We start from the raw sequence: 21188 nt of genomic DNA, 5'->3' as shown, positions 1-21188 counted from the left end.
TCACCTTAGCACCTACTCATCAACTATGTAGTCACAGTTGAATAGGCATTTATATCAGGGAGAGGTTCAGGAGCTTTATGATTCCAAAAACAAAGCACAGACACACAAAACAAACAACAGCAGTTATAAGTACAGAGTCTGATCTGGTGTGCACAGGTTTTGTAATAAATTGTAGTAGAATCCGTTGTCAATCTGATGGGACTTCGAATTCAATCATCGCCATGCTTATGGCCTTCTTTCAATAGTGTACCACCTGAATTTCGAATATTGGGATTACTGAGATGTTTCCATGATTTATGGGGACAGAGGGATGAAGTATTCGAAGTTGGAATTGTTCTGTATACAACCTTGGCTTCCTGCCTTGGCCTTCCACATCGTGCATCTTCAAAACAGTAGGGCTTAGGTTTGAACTGCATTTTCTTTGCTAGAGGAACACATGAATGGCAGGATGTAGTTCACGGTCATCAGCACTGAAAGTCAAAAGACTGGCACCAGTGCAAGGAATGGTGTGAAACGGTCGGTTTTCCGGCCACAAAGTTCTTTGAGGACTTTCTGGGACTGAGCTGTGTTATGAACAAGCATCTCTAGGTCAGCTGCTGGCTGACCAGCAAAAAACAAATCAATCCACTGGGTTTGCCCCAGACTCGTTCCCTCACCTTAGTAAGACCTACATGCTTTGAACTTCATGAAGATACGTTTACATTTGTTTTTTAAAACCTAGGTCTCTTGTGAGTGAACATGGCGCTGTTTCCAAAATGCAGATGCAGAAGTAGAAATAATTCCATTCGTTATATCACCAAATCGAGTTCATTGTGCGGGAAAGAGTTCTGGTTTGAGCTGGGCACTTTGACCTCGTGTTTTGGCTGATCAGCAACATTCAATGTTTATCTTTGATAATGGATTTCTGGCAAAACTTCTGTTTTCATTCAGTGAACTACTGAGAATTATAAATTCTGAAATCTGGGCAGACTGGTCAACAATGTGATAAACACAGCTTCACAACTACACAGATGGAGGCAGGGCCTGCCTCACAGGGCGCAGGCCATGGAATTTATCAAAAGTTATTACAGTCAAACAGCAGATCTTCAGCTGAGTTCAAGAGTGAGCTATTCTTTCTAACAGAGCTATAACCTGATTTGCCTACAAAAACACATGTATTAATAAGAGCAAAAAAGAAAGAGAAAACTAGCAGGGGCCAGAGGAACTGTTGGTGGCTGAAGGTCCAGGTCTCCTCTGGCTTGCTGCCACTCTCTCATCATGTTCCCGCCATATGCTACCTGTGGGGCAACCTTGTTTATAAAGAACCCGGGACGAACTAAAGTACCCTTTAGTTCCTAATATCTACCAATCCCTCCACAAAGGCATCCCAAATGCACATGGACGTGGTGTCGAGGTACTTTTGCCACACTGCGGTAGCTCTAGTGCAAGTACCCTACCCCCTCTTCCAACCAGACAGCTGCTCCTAAGCCCTGCTGGTATGGACATTTTGGATCAGTCTCTGCTTAGAGGATTTAGCTTATCCCAAGCTGACAAAAGAGGCTTCTCTCTACGTCACTGCAAAGCCGGTGAATGAACCTATGCAAGGACCAGTCACCAAGCCAGACATCTGCACAGTACTGAGTCTGCTCATCTTTGGAAACCCAGAGAGATCCAGCCAGCCTTTGAGACCTTCACAATGGGAAGATCAAGAGAGCTGTTGCCTGGAGCGTGAGGTCCTTGCTAACTCTGACACCTGAACCTAAGGTTTGTTTCCCCTTCAGGAGTGGGCACAGAGCAGAGGGTTGCCCAACCCAGCCTCCTGGACCTCGTTCATTGGCATCCAGAGAGGGAGCTAGGCGTGCTTGCCATGGGTACCACTGGCCAACCTCCTTCACCCCCAAGGTCAGCTATTGTCTTGTCTTTGGAGAACGATGGACGTAAAGCCTGCAGGGAGAACCTGAATGAGGATGGTGGGATCTGCTCACCTAGTAAATTCCAGCTGCACATCCATCTGACCCAGGCATCAAGTGAGGCGCTGGGGACCCAGCCAGGAGTGGGAACGGTGCCTCTCCCCAGGGAGCACCTCAGCATTTTCTGAAGAAATGAAGAAGAGAGGAGGGTTGACAGAGATAAGCCAGGGTCTTGTGAGGGTCTTAGTGGGGCTGTAAGATGACACCGTAGACAACATCCTTGTGCTCATCTGCAGCTGTGGGCAGTTTCCTAGATCACTGACTTAATCTCACTTCCAGCACGTGCCTGCCTCTCTCTCTTCTCTACCTGGGGCTGAGGGCAGCCAGGAGGTGTCAGGCCCCTGATGTCCCTAGGGTGACACTCAATCAGCTGGGATCCTGGTTTCTCTTCCGAGCCTCCTCCATGGACCCAGGGCAAGGCTGAGACAGACCTCACCAAGGGACCTGCCTCAGAGGGAGCCCCGGTCACCCACAGCTCAGCCCGCACACTGACACAGAACTTTGTCAACTTTCCTGCCTGGTGTTCCGCCCTCCCCCATAGAGCCTTCTAGTCTACCTCCCAGTTAGCCCCTTGGCTCAAATCCTTGCCTCAGACTCTGCCTTTATGGGGGATACAGGCTAAGGATCTGAAATAACACCTGATACCATCGTGACTCTCCCATGAAGGAGGGAGGAGGCAGCCAGACCCAGGTTCACACTCGGTCAGGCAGAGTGGCCCACCTTGGATGAAGTCCTACCTGTTCTTCTGACCAAGCAACTTTGTGTGTACCCAGTCTGACCAGTTTTATGCAGCCATCCTCCTGAGGTGACTCCAAGAGGGTTTATAAAGGATTTGGAAAGTTAGCAAGTGTGAAGCACTTAAGAGGGCTCATCTCTTCCCAGTTCCCCATGTGATGGATGCCCATGAGGTCATGGGTCACCCCTCCCCTTCCCGATGTCCAGACCTCAGGAAATACAGGCCCTCCTTTTCCTGAGACAGGAAGCACAGGTGCACTGTCTCTCAGGAAAATTTCTTAGGGCTAGATGTGTTTTAGCATTTGAATGGTTCGGCTGCTGGAGGGATAAAACACTGCTTATACCATATACAACATCTTACCTCTGGGAGAGTCTGAGACCACATCTCCTGATCAAACAGTTTAAAATTTCTGCATCTCTGTGCTGGACATGAGTTTGCCTCAACCCTACAGAAACTTTTGATTCTCAGAACATTTCAAATTTCAAATTGCAAGCATGAGACTATGAGGCTGTTTCATATCCTACTCACCGAAGTTCTGTCACCTTGGGGCCTGCCACCTGTCCCTCCTCTTCTGTAACCCCTTTTCTAACTTCTGAAGGACTCAGAGGACCCATAGTCTATAGCATAAAATATAGCTCTTGATACTACCTTAGCTTATATTGTTCTCTCATGGTTTTCATGCATGAATCTTTCATTTCAATTTTAAAACTTCTTGAAGGCAGTAATCACATTTTATGTACCACGCTGCATTTAGCAGGACTTTTTTGGTTGCAAGAAAAAATGAATTCATATTCAACTTTTAAAAATTGAATTTGGGGTCTTCTAACTGAAAAGTGCAGGAACAAACCCTGATTCAGGTCCAGCTGGATCCAGGGGCTCCATCAGTGCATTAAAGTCCTATCTTAGAGCTCTCTGTGTCTCTGGGTGCTGCTCCTTCTTGACCAGGCTTTCTCTATATGGCAACCCCTAGAGGTTCAAGGTTTATAACTAACTGAGCAGTTTTCAGGGAGGACAGCTTCTCTGTCCTGATGCTTTCGCAAAAGCTCTCACCAATCACATCCATTGGCCACCTTGGTCCTGAACGTATCTCTGCAGTCAAGGGCAGCTCTGTTTTTCTTAACCAACGTAGGCACTTGTTCCCCCATTAAACAAGTGCTTCCACACCTTACTGGTAGAAGATGAAATGGTACAGCTCCCCAGGAGGGGCAATTATATGTACACTGACCCTTTGACCCAGAAATCCTATCTCCAGGAAGCTGTTCCACCAATGCAGTTGGCAAGCAAATGTAATATGTGCACACAAACTTATTAACCACAGAGCTATTTGTAATGACAAAAGATTGGAAATAATCAAGTGCATCAGCAAGAGACTGATTGAATAAAACTAAGGCTCACCCATACAATGGAGCTGTTAAAAGGTGCGAGGAATATTGTGATGGTTCATTTTATGGGTTGACCTTACTGAGTTGTAGGGTGCCCGGGTAGTTGGTCAGACACTATTCTGGGTGTGTCTGGGAGGATGTTTCTGGGTGAGATTAATGTTTAAATTGGTAGACTGAGTGCTGAAGGAAGCAGATGATCCTCTCCACTGTGTGTGGGCCACATCCAATCAGTTGAAGGCTTGAAGAGAATGAAAAAGCTGACCTTCATCCCAGTAAGTGAGAGGCCTTCCTGTCTGATAGCCTTTGAGTTGGGACATCAGTCTTTTCCTGCCTTTGGACTGGAGTATTTGACATCACACAGTGCAAGTAAACATCACTTCATGGTTGCTGAACCTCCTGATACTGTCCCCACAGATACACTCAGCAACGCTTCCTGAATAAATGAATATGTCAATCAATTAACCCACACGTGAAGGTTGACACTGCAGAGGTTATTCAGTCTGTAAAAACAAGAAACTACACAGGCTGGTATGAAGTTACACAATGGTTATTCAGGGTCTTTTGTGTCTCCATACACATTTATAATTTTTTTCATTCTATTTCTGTAGAAAATGTCATTGATAATTTGATACTGATTCCTTTGAATTTGTAGATTATCTGGGGTAGTGTAGTCATTTTGACAAAATTGACTTTTAAATCCAAGAACGTGGTCTATCTTTCTGTTCGTGCCATCTTCAATTTCTTTCATCACCATGTTATAGTTTTCAGAGTATAAGTCATTTGCCTCCTTAGGTGGGTTTATCCTTAGGTATTTGATTCTTTTCAGTGTGATGGTAAATGAATAGTTGAAAATGAAATGAAAAATGAAAAATTGGGAGTTTGGGGTTGACATATACATAGTACTATACTTAAAATAAATAACCAACAATGACCTACTGTATAGCACAAGGAACTCTGCTCAATATTCTTTAATGACCTAAATGGGAAAAGAACTTGAAAAAGATTAGATACGTGTGTGTGTATGACTAAATCACTTTGCTGTACGCCTGAAATTAATGCAACATAGTAAATCAACTATATAAAATATAACATAGTAAATCAACTAGTATAAAATAAAATGTTTAAAAATAATTCTATTCATGGATCACAAGCATTGCTGGTTATAGACAGGAGGGGAAACAAAGCAAGAGAAAAGTGGTCTGACTCAGCCTTGCCAGATGGTGAAAATATGAAGAGCAGAAAAACATGCAGGTCCAGAATCACTCAGCCAGGGTCAAGGAAAGAATCTGAGGATCTGAAACAAAAACTTGTCACAAAGCACACTTCACTTCCAGAGCAGAACAAGCCCAACAGCCACTACGTGAAAGGTTTGACACGATTATCTTCAGAGAAATCGGACCACTGCAAGCTCTTCCTACTGTTAAGCTAGCTTGCCTCCAACTGCTTACATTCCTTTGTGGACTTTCAAATCATGAGCCTGCAAGGGATTACTCTAATGTTCTGCGGTAATCCGTCATTCCATGTAACAAAACATTTCATGATAAATCACTAAAAACATCCGCTGCAGCTTGAAAAGGAGATCTGTTTGGTGATGCAAGCATGGGGTGAAGAGGAGGTGGTTTGGGCTGGGCATCCCCCCTCCCCCACTGACCCACAACAAAGCTGAAACAGGTGCAGCCCCAGTCCTGATTGGCATGACTGAGCCCATCAATGCAAGATCCCAGCTCCCTCGGCCCCTCAAAAGTGGCTTCAGGGGATGAAGCCCCTGGGAGAAATGCCCAGAGGATGATGATGATCTTCAGGGGATGATGCCCTGGGAGAAAACCGATAGGACTTACTTCCAGTACTATCTGAGTCCATCTGTAGTCTGTGCGTGTCCCTGACACAGTGAACAGCGCTTACTTGTTGTGAACTTGAAAAGGGTAAATGGGAACCTAGGTGACTGGACTAAACCTAACCTGGGGTCAGCAGTCCCTCTGCAGCGAAGCCTGGAGGTAGAAACCTCAGAGCAAAGACCTTATGTGGGAGGAAGGGGTCTCACCCAGAAGTCACCCAGGGGACCCTTGTATTAGCAAAGGTTCCACTCCTTGTCCCTTGGATGGGGCAACAGGAGGTTCGTCCCCAGGTGGACTGTGCCCGGTTTCCCGTAATGGTGACCTCATCATAAACACAACCTGTACTGGCTGCTTCTCTGTCCTTCCCCACTTCTCAGCTCCCTGGGATGAGCTGCTAATACAGCAACGTTTTCCTCAAAGCCTGCCTCCTGGGAAACCAACTCAGGACAGCCCCAGAGGCCCACAGACCCCTCTGAGCTCAGCAGAACGTGGAAGAAAATCCAGACTCTTACCAGAGTTGTGTCATAGGCAGTGTTAGTGCTGCGAGGAGTTGATCAAGAACCATGGACATGGAGCAGCAGGGCCAGTGGGAACACAAGGGTCGAATTCTGTAGCGACGACGCAGGCAGAAACTGGGATTCCTTCCCTGTGATGTGGGTCTGAGAGTGAGCCCACCTCAGCCCAGCCAAGCTTGGCTTGCATCAGCAGAACTGTCTGCTTCTGAGTAAGATCAAATAGGGATTTTTTTAAACCCTTAAGGTTTGGGATACTTTGTTATGCAGCAATGGTAACTGCTACATGACGTTGAGGTATATAATTGATAAATACATTGTATGTATTTAAAGGGCACAATGTGATTATCTGATATGTAAAGCAAAAAATTGTTCCTGCTGTTACCAAGTAAGGAAGAAAATTATAGGGGATTACCTCCAATGTATTACCTCCAATGAAGTAGAGAGTAGGGTTGGAGACCATAGCTAATCTGCAATTTTTAACAAGTGATACCAAATACGTCCTTCCTTTAAGGTGTTGTTGGTTGTACTGGCAGGGACTGAACTATAGGTGTCTCCTCTGTCATCCACCCCAAATATTTGTTCTAGGGGCTGTGGCTGTTCAGATAACTGTCACCCGCTTTTATGGAGAGGATGAGAAGGTGTGTATAGTAGCCAGGTGATGTTTGCCACTGCATGGTGTGACATATAAAGGCCCTAAGACCAGGGCAGTGAGACTCCACTGAGATGTTTCCATCTCATTGGAGTGGGAAAGAGCCCAAGACAGGTCAGGAAGGAGAAGCGGCTCCTGAAACACCAGGGATTTCAGAATGAAAGACTCCAGCCTAGGAGCACCCCCTGCCCTCCTCAGCTGTAACCTCTCAGTTCTCAAAATACCTCCACAGAGCATATAAATGGGAGAAAATATTTGCCAAACATATATCCAAAGAGGACTTGTATAATAGAATATGTAAACAATTCTTGCAACTCAATATTAAGACAACTCATTTTTTTTTAATGGGCAAAAGATTTAAACAGGTACTTCCGTCAAAGGAGATTTTAAAATGGCAAATATATTCATGCAAAGGTGTTTCATGTCACTAATTATTAGGGAAATGCAAGTTAAAAATCTTACTGAGACACCACTACAAATCTACTACAACAGCTAAAATTTAAAACTGACTGGACTTATCTGGTGGTCCAGTGGTTAAGAATCCACCTGCCAATGCAGGGGACATGTGTTCAATCCCTGGTCCTAGAACTAAGATCCCACATGCTGTGGCAAACAAAGCCCATGCACCATAACCACTGAGCCCATGCTCTAGAGTCTGGGAGCTGCAAGTTCTAAGCCAACGTATTGTAATGCTGAAGCCCTAGCACCCAAGATGCCATCCTCTGTAACAAGAGAAACCACTGAAATAAGAAGCCAGAGCACTGCAACAAAGAATAGCCCCCTCTCACCACAACTAGAGAAAGCCCACCTGCAGCACAACCAAAAATAAATAAAATTTAAAAATAAATAAATAAATAACTGACCATACCACTTGTTGAAAAGGATGTGAAGCAATTAGAACCACTCTGCTGACAGATAATAAAATGGTGCACCCTCTTTGCAAAATGACTTGGCAGTTTCTTTAAAAAGTTATGTATATTTCTGATATGAACTAGGTGTTCCATTCCTGGAGAAACGAAAGCAGTTGTCCTGGTAAAGACATGAGCATGAATGATCATAACATCTTTATGAGGAAGAACTGCAAGTTGGGCGAAACCCAAATGCTCATCAACAAGGGAATGGACAAACAGAGCAGTGCATCCATACAGGGGAACACTACTCCGCAATCAAAAGGAGCAAGCTACTGATGCACACAACAGGAATGAATCTGACAATCACTGTGGCGAGTGAAAGAGGCCATACTGTATATAGTGTGTATTCTGTTTCCACATATATAAAATTCTAGGGGGATACAAAATTAATCTGAAGTCACAGAAGACAGGGGACTTGCTTGGTGGTCCAGTGGCTAAGACTCCCTGAAACCAATGCAGAGGGCCTGGGTTCCATCCCTGGTCAGGGAACTAGATCCCACAAGCCACAGCTAAGACCCAGCATGGTCAAATAAATAAATAACATATTAAAAATAAATAAATAAAGTCACAGAAGGCAGATCTTACCTGGTGCTGGGAGGATTGAGGGGAGGGAAGGACTATAAAATCTTAAAGGCGCTTTTGGGAATGGTGTCTCTGTCCGCTGTCATAAGTGTGATGTTTTTGAGGGTGTATGCCTATGTTGGAGCTCGTTAAATTGTATATGTTAAAAAACAGGGAGAAGAAATCTTAAGGCAGACAAAGGCATGTGACACCTGGCACGTGTGGTGCTCCCTGTTCTGAAAAATTCATAGGCAAAATGGAACAGGGCGTGGTGTCTGCCTGATCACTTCCGAGCTCAGTCCCCACTTCACTCTGAACTCAGCAGACAAGGAATGTGAAACCTGTGTGACTGGTCCAAGGTCATTTATCAAGTCACAGCCAAGCCAACGGTCTGTCCCCCCCACATCCCAGCTGTGAACCTGCACTCAGGTCACCGGGTCACCCAGCTTCCCAAGCCCTTGGCAGCCACCCTTTGTGTCTCCGGTCTATGATTTCTCTCTGAGTGGTGGACCGAGAGCATTTTTCTCCAAAGTTCAGAGTTTTTAAGGGCGCTCTTGGAAACCAGTCTTGGTCCTCAGCAAAATGGCATTTCTCAATCCATTGTGTCTCCAGGTCACAGATAAACAGCTCTTTAGTCCCCCTGGGTGGCTTTGATCATCGGGGCCTTTATCCCTGATCTGCACCCGGCCGGCCTCACCCCTCCAGACCCCGCATGGGCCCAGCCTCCGCCAGGGTAATCTGGGGCTCAGTGCGACATACATATGCTTAGCTAGAGTCATAAATGCCTTCATTATCTGGACCACCCAGCTCATATTTTATCTTCAATGTGAATGCCCTGCCCCACAATGCCCCTGTTGTTCCTCATCCTCAGGCTGCAGCCAGGCCCCGCAGTAATCTCCCTGTTCAGAAAGGACCCCCCAGGGTTCAGGCTAGCCTTTCTACTTTTGTGAGCACTTGCAAAATCCTTTGGGAAACCGGTGCGGTTGACAGCCGCGTCTCCTGCCACTCGTCTCCCAAGCTCCTCCTGGCCATTCAGGGGGGATTTCCAAAGGCCCCGGGCACCACACACAGAGTGGCCGCCCACCCGCCCTCGCCCACGTGCCAAGACCACTTGGGCTCCACCCAGGGCTGCGTGCCGGCCGGGGAAGGCCTCTTGGTCCCCTCCACCAGGCTCCGGCATCCCCCTTTCAGCCTCTGCCATCCCTCCTGAAAGAAGCTCGTGCTCTGTACACACAACAGAGATGCAGGAGGGCACAAGAAAGAAATGCCAGTGGGCCAAACAAGACTCATCTTGTCCTACATCTATACACCCTGGAGGAAGTGCCTGTCTGTGCGGACAAAAACACTTCCTGAGGACTTATTATTCCAGTGGTAAAAATGACTCTTGGCTGCTTCCAAATTGTGGCTGGAAATCTTTGATTTTATGTGTTGAGAAAGACTCCCTTTTCCAGGATTGTCTGCTGACACCTGAACTCTCAGCGTGGTTCATAGACCAGCAGAGCCAACATCTCCAGGGAACTGTGAGAAACGCTGACTCCCTTCCAGTTTTGCTGAATCAGAACCTATATTTTCATGAGATCCCCAGGTCATCAAAGTGAAAGAGACCTTCTCCAAGGGTCTCAGCCTCCTTGATACAAAGATGGAGAAAAGGTGCTTGTTTCCCAGGTCTTTGGGGCAATTTCTAGCAATTGCAAATTCCCCAAAATGTTGACTCCCCAGAGGTGCTGGTGGGAATACTTCTGGAAGAAAATTAAGAACACGGCCCAGGATGGGACACAAAGTATGTATTTGGGGTGGGGTAGTAGGCACAGGGGCTTCCCTGGTGGCTCAGACAGTAAAGAATCTGCCTGCAATGCAGGAGACCCGGGTTCAATTCCTGAGTTGGCTTGAGAAGAGAATAGCTACGCACTCTAGTATTCATGCTTGGGAAATCCCATGGACAGAGGAGTTTGACAGGCCACAGTCCACTGGGTCTCAAAGAGTCAGACACGACTGAGCGACTAACACACATGCACACACACACACGGGGCCCAGAGAAAGCTACTGGAGACATAATCCCACCAGGGCCTTACTTAGCAGCCATCCTGGGTTCACCAGTTCATACAACCCCCACAGGTGACAGCTATTTTTACCAGTCTTCAGAAACCTCCATCACATGCCATGGAGGCGTTTCGATTTCAATGTTGCCCTTTTGTGGAGGTAATGTCAGTTCCTTCTCTTTTTAGACCCATTTTCCATAACACACACCACACTTGTATCCAAATAAGTATGTTTAACCACTGGAAAAATGGAAGGGCAAAAGGTGTCTTTGCTGAACTCAATTGCTCTCCAGGAAAAGTCAAGTTATTGCCATTGCCCTGTGGTTTTCTTTCCTCTGCATCAGCTTGTTCTCTCTGGACTAGGGTTTCTCAGCTCATGGGGATTTTGTCCCCCAGCAGACATTTGGTGATGCTGGGGGACATTTCAGGTTGTCACAGCTAGGGAAGAGGAGGTGCTGTTGGCATCTGATGGGCAGAGGCCAGGCTCCCAAACATCTCACAGTGGAAGGAACAATCCCATGGTAGAGATGGGCCCAGCCCAAGGTGTCGCCTGCTTCTTGGACAAACCTTGCTCAGCCAGCTCCTGGTCCAACCACATTCCATGGCCACTCTGTGTTGATCCCACCAAGAGCTGCTTCCCTTTGCTCTGCCCAGACAGAGCCGTCTCTCTCCTTCCTTATGGAAGACACAAAGGATTTCATAAGAATCTCATATCACGTTTATTAAATGCTGAATCCATCCCAGGTGTCGCTCTAGGTGCTTTCTATCTTCTTTCCAGCAACTCATGCACTTTTCCAACAGATGTGAGGGGTGCTACTATCATGATGGGCTTCCCTGTTGGCTCAGATGGTAAAGAATCTGCCTGCAATGCAAGAGACATGGGTCTGATCCCTGGGTCAGGAAGATCCCCTGGAGAAGGGAATGGCTACCCAGTTAAGTATTCTTGCCTGGAGAATTCCATGGACAGAGAATCCTGGTGGGCTGCAGTCCATGGGGTTGCAAAGAGTCGGACACAACTGAGTAGCTAATACTTTCACTTTCACTATCGTTACATCATTACTATTTTCATCCCCCAGTCAACAGAGGCGGAAGCTGAGACTTGGAGAGGAACACTTTGCCTGAGGCAACCCAGCTGGTCAGTGGCAGAGCCAGCATCTTTACATGAGTGGATTGCTTCCAGAACCTACCCTCTTAACCAGAACACAATTTCTCTGTCAAAGAACTGAGGGTGATGAACAGAGAACTTGTTTCATGCCAGCCGGGACTTCAGAAGACCCAGCCCTTCTCAGAGGAACATGCACTCTTTTTTAATATTTATTTTTGTTTATTTGGCTATGCCATGTCTTAATTAAGACATGCAGGATCTTTGATATTTATAGCAGCATGACGGATCTTTAGCTATGTCATGCACACTCTTATTTGTGGCATACAAGATCCAGTTCCCTGATCGAGGACTAAACCTGGGCCCCTGACTTGGTGCCACTGGGTCACCAGAGAAGTCCCAGCATGCTTTCGCCTTGGAGCCAGGCTGGAGGGAAAAGCAACAGTGCTCATTATGGGGAAACCCTAGAAGTGAGGAGGTTTACAGTGTCTCTGATGCTGGCCATTAAGAAACTTCATCTTGTTTGACATGAAGCCTCAGGACATCAGTCCTGACCTAACTGCTGACCCTATGGATGAAGCAACACAGAGAATAATGAACCATCTTTTCTTGCAAGGTGACCTCCTTGCCTACCACCTGGTTTCTCTAAATGCCTCTTCCTGACAAGCATGTGAGTTCAGCTTTGGGGAGAATGAGAAAGCTGCAGATGGTCACATGGAGCCCCGTCTGGAGGCCAAAGAGAGTGTTAGGTGGAGGCTGAAGGGTAGGGGAGGTACTGCAGGGAGCTTTGAAGCCTATAGTCACATTGCGCTTGTCCAGAGGTTAGTCACAGAGGTCTTCAACAGAGGCTTGGCGTGGTTAGTGCACTACCTTGACTTCAGATTCTGGGATACAAACTCAGCTGTCTCCAGAAGCAGACAGGTAATATCTGGCTGTAAGTGGCCAGACCCATGTATTTCATACTAATTAGGCATGGCCTTTTAATTCTAAAACATTCTTCTAAAAGAATCATGCATTCTTCCACTTTTCTTAAACCACAAGGCTTTCTGTTATCTATCATTTTCCCTCTCTGGGAGAAACATGGGTATAAAAATGATTTTATTTCCCTCTTCCCTGCTTGTGAAATACCAAAGCAAGTCAGCTGATCATTGACAATGTATGTATATTTGGCTTAGATGCATGGGAGGGGGTGAAATTGGATAGGGGCTGAGATAAAGTGGGGACAGTGTACCACATCTTATCAAAGATAAACACAGCCTGCCACTGGTTAAAGTGATAGGGACAATTTCTAATCAGTAATAACTACTGTTTTAGGGAAGAGTCCAGTGTGAACTGCGTCTAGCTTTGAATTGAACAGAGGTGACTAGCAGTTTTAAAGGGAGAATGAGGGAATTGGGAGAGGGGATGATCAGGGTCCTGGTAGACCCAGAGGAGTGAAAAGTTACAAAGCAGAGAAGGGAGTGTTGTTCCCTGTGAGATCCATCTGGGTCTGCTCACTGGCACTTATGGAAGTGAGGCTCCTGACCTCCTACAGAGGCTGGGAGTTGGGGTACCCTCAGTCATGGGCTGAAACAAGCAGGGAATTCTCCTGGCAGCCTGAGCTTTCTCAGGCAGGCAACTGAAGAGGGTCATGGATCATCCTAGGGATGTGGCCTTGAGCTCGTAGGGACTGTTGGTGTTTGTTCAAGCCGTTCAAGGTCAAGGTTCAGGCCTAGTGGAGAAGAGGCTCACAGGAGCCCAGCCAGGATCCGGTCAAGGACAGTCTCCACCAGTCTCCATGATGTTTCCACAGCTCAGTTTCCACAGCCATCTGAGACCCAATGTTGCTAAGACTTCCAGTTGCCAAAGAAAAGCCAGAAATGTAGATGTTTGCATGAAATCTCCCAACTTTAAAATTTTGGCACTTTATCCCAATACATGTATTTTTAACGTAGTGTAGCACAAGCTAACAAAACCTGCCCATGATTGGGCTCTGGCTTTCTGGCCAGCAGGGTGTAGCCTCTGCAGGAGCTCGTGGTGGGTAAGTTGACCCTTAACCTTCTTTCTTGCCTCTTAAAAATGTCACTCTTTGGCAAGAGCACTTTCCCAACTCTTCACTTTGTGTTCACTTCGATAAAAATACTTCCGGACAGATGACCTTTCACTTCCCAGGAAGATAGAGAGGAACATTTTTCTTATTTTGTTGCTGATTCTTAGGCTGATGGATCCTTTTCCTTTAAGAACATCCCTTGATTTCGTGCCTTCAGGCAACATGCTACTTTGCTGAGAAAACTTGGCAGGAGATTATATTTTAAAAAGTATAGAGCCAAGCACTCTCCTATCAGCTGCTCCAAAACCCATGACCCTGAAGGAACAAGGCCTGCAATCCGCTCTGTCTGCCTGTCCCCCAGAGTACTTGTTATTAAACACAGAATTGGGTACCTCTGGCTCATATGCCTAAGAGAAGTTTATAATAAGCACAGACTTAAAAGGGTTAAATATTTCCTTCCAATCAATGGAATTGCCCTGATGTTATTGTTACCTGAAATGCCAGTATTTTAAAAAGAAAGGTTCTTGAGAAGGAAGATTTCAGCTACTCCCCTCCCCCGACCTCCCCATCAGGCCAAGAGTTCACTTCTGAAGCCCTTTGCCTGCATTCACCTCCTTGGGAGCAGACAGCAGGTTTTACTCTTCAACACACTTTATACTTCTAGCTTCAAGGAGAAACTACTTAGATGGGTTAATCTCAAGGAATAGGGGCTGACTCCAAAGAGAGGTGAGAAGTCAGGCCACGGGGATCTTTCTGGAATTCACGGACAATTGTGCAGAGCGGGGGACTCACAGGGACTGAAATTCAGGCTCATATCAGAAGCCTAGAGGGGTTCCTGATCCCAGGGGTTCAGCTCCATAGATAGGGCTCTTGAGCCCCAGCCCATAGGAGGAGTCTGCCAATCCCTCCCCTTTATGGGGTATTACGGATGAAATTGGGTCCCTTCCCAGATTCATATGTGGCAGTCCTATCCCCGAGTACCTCAGAACATGACCTTGTTCAGAGAAAGGACTTTAAAGAGGTGAACTAAGTGAACATGAGGTCATTAGAGTGGGCCTTGATCCAATAGGACTGATGTCTTTATTAGAACAGGGAATAGGACACTGACGTGTACAGAGGACACAGCCACCTGCAAGCCAAGGAAAGAGCCTTAGAAGAAACCAGCCCACTGACTCCTTGATCTTGTTGGTCTTCCAGTCTCCAGAATGGTGAGGAAATACATTCTGCTGTTGAAGGCTCCATCCTGTAGTCCGCTGTCATAGCAGCGCTCGTGGACTCATCTACAGGGGTTGGCTGCTGCTGCCCCCGGGTGCTGCGGCCGCCATCTTACCCCTGAGTATCCGAGGCAGTGGCCTGCACTGACCCAAAGCTTCTGCTTCTGGAGCGCTGCTGTGTCCTCGTGGCTCCTCCTCTTGGACACAGCACTTAGACCAGCCCTGCTCTCAGCATGCTGGGTCACGTTTGCTGCCCACTTCCAACTCTGTGGCTAGGAGGTCACCGGTACGCTTGGAAGAGACCTAAGGCTGTCTGCCTTGGTGTGAGGCTGTGGGAAGAGATTGCCCTTAGAAAGGAGTGTGTGTGCATGTGTAAATACACGTGTGTGTGTGCCTGTATGTATGTGTATGAAGCATGCTTAGATTTGACCTATGGCTGTGCTCATTTGTTCAAAAGCTAGTTTACTCTAGAAAATGCAAACTAGTCTGCTGTGGCAATGAGATGGAGGCAGGGGCAGGGGCAGGGGCAGGGGCATGGGAGGAATGGACAGCAGCGAGGTTTGAGGAGGAAGAAAATGTTTTGACGGTGGTTGTGATGTCGTGAGCACACTTATCTTTCAAAAACTCATTAAATCCTTTACAATATGGATGCTGTTTAGTGTATTAAATCAAAACTAAATAATAACTTCCAAAAAAGGAAAAGGTGGTTGTTTTTAAAAGCCATTTTATGAAGTCAGTTTCCAGATATTTGACACCTTGGAGGGTGACAGTCACCTTCAGTGACACCTGAAGGCTTAGGCCACGCTTAGTGATGGCTCTGCAGACACTTCCTTGTGTGACCTGAAAGTGTGAGCCCCCACCTTCTTGGACTGGCAAACCGTGAAGCTGGTTGGGAAGGGCTGGGTGCACTGAGAAGTGAGTGACTGACTTGCTGATGACAGGAATTCAGTTCTCATGGTGTTCCCCTAAGTGCTGACTCAGGAAGTGCAAGAAAAGACCCCCTTTTCTGAGTCCTACATTTGTTCACACACCCATTTTGATCCGGAACCAAGTTTCCTCAGAATTCTAAGTTTCCACCTTGGCATGCAGGTTTGATACCTGCCCCATCAGTACATATTTATGAGGTGGTGTTGATTTCAGCATAACCTGGAATGAATCCTGTTGGCATCCAGAGGGATGAACCCAGACCATGCCCAGGGCCTGGCTTCATTCACAGTGGCTTCGTTTTAAATGATGAGGTCACCAAGGGTAGATGAAACCAATATATTGCTGCTAAATCAGAAGAGTAGAGTTCAAAGACATAGTCAAAGTTGAAAAAAAAAATGATTAAAAAGCAGAGAAAGAGATTTTCACCAGCTGCTCCTTCTTACAAACCTTGTATTGAGATCCAGCCCAGAAAGTGCACCAATAATAGAGGAACAGCTCCAGGAATTATCACAAATGGCAAATGCCTGGGTTGGCATTGGATCGAGACAGAGAAAATCACCATCAAATGGAAGCCCCCTCATGCTACCTCCCCGTCTCCTCCTCCCCGCCCCCCAAAGATAACCTCTACCAGGCTTCTAGCAGCATCAAATAGCTTTACCTCTTTTTGACTTCATATAAATTGACTCTTATGAGATGAATTCCTTTGTGTTTAGCTATTTGGCTCAAAATTGTGTTTGCAAAATTTACCTGCATTTTTACTCACTGTCATAGATGTTGACTCTCATTTGTATATTACTCGCCTCTATGACTACAGCATTATTTATTTATCCATCTATTTTTTTCTGGGCATTTGGATTGTTCCAAATTTAGGGCTAATATGAGTAGTGCTACTATGAATATTTTAGTATATTTCTTTAGATGAATACATGTTTGGAATTCTGCTGAGTATATATTTAGAAGCTGCACTGTTGGCTCAAATGATCAGTTTTAGTAGATGCTACTAAATAATTTTCTTAAATGGCTGTAGTAATGTTCACTTTCACCATCAGTGTCTGTGGAACAGTTCCTGTGGGTCCTTGTCAACACTGCTTTTTAAAAATCATCTTTTTCACTGTTGTCTTGCCTCCAGAATATACACAAAAACTTTCACAATGCAACAATAAAAAAAGCCCAATTTTTAAAATGAGTAAAGAGTTTGAATAGATATTTCTCCAAAGAAAATATACAAATGGACAATAAATACCTGAAAAGATGCTCAACACCCTTAATAATAGAGATATGCAAATCAAAACCACAATGAGATACCACTTCATACCTACTAGGATGGCTACGCTCAAAAGACCAACAATAGAAAGTGTTCATGAGGGTATGAAAAAGTTGGAACCCTCATATATAGCTGATGGTACTGTACAGTGGTGAGCTCACTTTGGAAAGCAGTTTGACAGTTCATTTAAAAGTTAAATAGAGTTACCAGTAATTCTATTCCCAGGAACAACCGCAAGAAAACTTAAACAATAGGTCCACACAAAAACTTGTACGTAAATGTTGAAAGCAGCGTCATTCATAATAGCCAAAAAGTGGAGACAATCCAAGTGTCTATCAACAGAAGAATGGATAAATAAAATGTGGCACATGATACAATGGAATATTATTCAGCCAAGTACTGATACGTGCTACAGCTTGAACGAACCTTAAAAACACTATGCTAAGTAAAAGAAGTCAGACACAAAGGTCACGTATTATACAATTCCATTTATGTGAAATGACCAGACTAGGCAAATCCACTGAAATATACTGAAGTGAAGTGAAGTGAAGTGAAGTGAAGTGAAAGTCGCTCAGTCGTGTCCAACTCTTTATGACCCCATGGACTATACAATCCATGGGATTTTCTAGGCCAGAATACTGGAGTGGGTACCCTTTTCCCTTCTCCAGGGTATCTTCCCAACTCAGAGACTGAACCCAGGTCTCCCACATTTCGGGCAGATTCTTTACCAGCTGAGCCACAAGGGAAGCCCAAGAATACTGGACTGTGTAGCCTATCCCTTCTCCAGAATCTTCCCGACCCAGGAGTCAAACCGAGTCAATGTCTCCTATCAGTGTCTCAAATCAATGTCTCCTACATTGCCGGTGGATTCTTTGACCCTGAGCTATGAGGGAAGACCAGTGAAACATAAGCAGATTGTATTTTCCAGGTTTTAGAGACTTACAGTGGAGGAGCAAGGACTGATTCATACAGGGTTTCTTTATAGGGTGATGGGAATGTTCTGGAATTAGGTACTGGTGATAGTTGCACAACTTTGTGAATATACTACGAAGCACTGAATCATACATTTCAAAAAGGGTGCATTTTATGGTCTGTGAATTATGTCAATTAAAAATATATATCTCTATTTCAACATTGCGTCAGGTATGCATGCAAAGTCAGGCTGTATTGATTAACCATCCCAATGACACTTTCTTTCTCCTTATAAATTCTGGAAAATTCCCATTCTTTCACCTTTTATTTAATCACAGCCCTTTAGCTTTGGCACAAAGACATTATTCTATTGGAAGCTGTTTTGTAGCTGAAGAACAAAATAAATTACTGTCACTGTGACTCAGTTTGAATTCACGTAAACTGAATTTTCTGCTAAGCAAAATTTTGAGAGATAATTCCTCTTCATCTGTGGTTAATAACTATGCCGCTGGAAAAGGGAATGGCAATCCACTCTGATATTCGTGCCTGGAGAATCCCATGGACAAAGGAGCCTGGTGGGCTATAGTCCGTGGGATCGCAGAGTCAGACACAATTGAGTGACTAACACTACTACTTGCTTTAGAAAATACAAATTTGTACATTTTCTTCAGCATCGTTTCCAGTATATTCTATTGTGCCATGCTTAACACCAGTGAACAAATACAGCCTGCATTCACAAATAGGAGTTTTTCAATAAATTGTTTATTTCTCATTCATGAAAAATATTTTTAAGTTGAAAATTTGTTGAAAGATTGTGTTTTATAGCTTAAAAGGCATTTTTTAAAAAAGGAAATGAAAGCAATTATTCCAATCCAGTTTTTATGAATGTTTTGTCAGACAGTTTCCTGTTTCCAAATGTTTCTCAAACTATGTAATGAGCTGAGCTGCAACTCAAAAGTTATGTTAGAACCCTGACCCTCTGTACCTGAAAATGTCTCCTTATTTGCCAATAGGGTCTTTACAGAGGTAATCAAGTTAGGATGAGGTCATTAGGGCAGACCCTACTCTATCTGACTGGTGTCCTTGCAGAAGAGGAAAAATCTGGACATGTGGATAGACATGCCCGGAGGGGGGATGGTGTGAAGAGACCCAGGAGAACCCCACATGGAGGCAGAGGCGTGATGTGCCTAAAGATAAGCAGAAACGAAACATTCTTTAACTTGTTTCATCATTAGACTTTCACTTGTTCACGTGATTTCAGTGTTAACAGAGATTTCTGGGTTTTGTGTCTAAGTGAGTCTCTGCTCCCCCAGAAGAGACTCTAAGATAATGATGAGGGTGCTGATGTTTATTTTTGAGGTGACTAAAGGAAATGCTGGTGGGGAGAGGGGACGGAAGACAAGGAAGGGAACCAGACAGCAAGGCCGTGTGGTCAACAGTTTACCAGAGGCTTCCCAGGGGTGCTCCTGACAGGTAACTTTGGGGCACTTCAGGGGGCCCACCTCAGAGGGAACTGCAAGGTTGCTAGAACATTTTAAAAAAAATTTTTTAAGCTTATAACTTTTATGGTTTCTTTTTTTAAAAAATTAATTAATTAATTTTAATTGGAGGCTAATTACTTTACAATATTGTAGTGGGTTTTTTTTGCCATACATTGATATTTAAATTTTTATTTTATATTCATTTATAGTTGATTCACAATGTTGTGTTAGTTTCAGGTGTCCAGCAAAGTGAATTAGTTATGCATACACATATATCCACTCTTTTTCAGATTTTTTTCCCATATAGTTATTACAGAATACTGAGTAGAGCTCCCTGGGCTGTACCCTAGGTCCTTGTTGATTATCTGTTTTATATATAGTCCTGTGTATATGTTAATCCCAAGCTCCTAATTTATGCCTCCCTTTGGTAACCGTAAATTTTTTTTTTTAAGTCTATGAGTCTATTTCTGCTTTGTAAGCTAAGTTCATTGGTATCTTTTTCTCTAGATTCCACATATAAGTGATATCATCTGATATTCATCTTTATTAAGCAATTCCCACCAGCCATGGGTTGGGGGTTACTCCCAAGGACCAAGGGGCCCCTGAGTCCCAGGAGGTCCTGAGGGCTCGTAGCTGGAAGCCGCTGGGTGGCATGCTCTCACATGGGGGATATGGTAGGATGGGGGGTATTGGCTATTGCTTTAGAGACCATCCAGCATCTATAAACTGTTGTCTCTAGAAACAGTTTATAAAATCAGCATGCCTGCGTACATGCTAAGATGCTCCAGTCGTGTCTGACTCTTTGTGACCCCATGGACTGCAGTCCCCTAGGCTCCTCTGTCCATAGTATTCTCTAGACACAAATATTGGAGTGGGTTGCCAGGCCCTCCTCCAGGGGATCGTTCCAACCCAGGGATCAAACCTTTGTCTCTTGCATCGCCTGCATTGGTGGGAAGATTCTTTATCACTAGCACCACCTGGGAAGCTCATGAACTCAACTTATGAAAGATCAAATCCTCACTTTGACAAATACCATCACCTTCCAAGAATTTCTTTCCATTGAGTTCTATCATTCCCAACTCTGAGTCTCAGAAAACACAAATGGCCAAAGTGGCTGTAACAGCAGAGCCCTGCAGGCAGTGAACGGAAGCCACTGGTAGCAGTGATAGGTTTGCTTTAGGCTGAAATGACTTCATTCTTGATCAATAATACAGAGTTCATGGGGCACTTCGCTCACAGCCTACTGTTTTAGTGTCAAACTTCCTGTTTGGCCAATCCTTGTTTCTTGGGCACTACCTGCAAACTGAAGTCCCCAAGGCAAGGATCACCTGGATTAAAGACAACGTGCAGAGGGTGGTCACTCTGTCAGTGGAGGGGTCTGGTCCTGGGTTCATGGAATTTCTAACTGAGCCCCGTGTGCTCTGCCTTCCCAAGACCGTCCATGTGCCTGAAAGGCAGTTGTGCTATTTCCGGAGGCCATTCTGCCTGGTTCTTAGTGAGCTGAGTCTTCCACAGGCAAGGAGATCACCTTTTACTTGTCTGACCCTGTTAATAATGTCTGGATGCTTTCAAGGCCTCTGGATGGCCTGGGATGCCCTCCAGTAAAAATAACCCCCAGCAGTAACATGGGGATTGAGATCACCTTGATGAGCTGTCATCTCAGAACATGAAAGAGACAGGAG

This window comes from Ovis aries, chromosome 13 (genome assembly GCF_016772045.2).
Source record: "Ovis aries strain OAR_USU_Benz2616 breed Rambouillet chromosome 13, ARS-UI_Ramb_v3.0, whole genome shotgun sequence".
In the NCBI taxonomy this organism is placed as follows: Eukaryota; Metazoa; Chordata; class Mammalia; order Artiodactyla; family Bovidae; genus Ovis; species Ovis aries.
The sequence above is the reverse complement of the archived record's forward strand: the minus strand, read 5'-3'. Positions refer to the sequence as shown.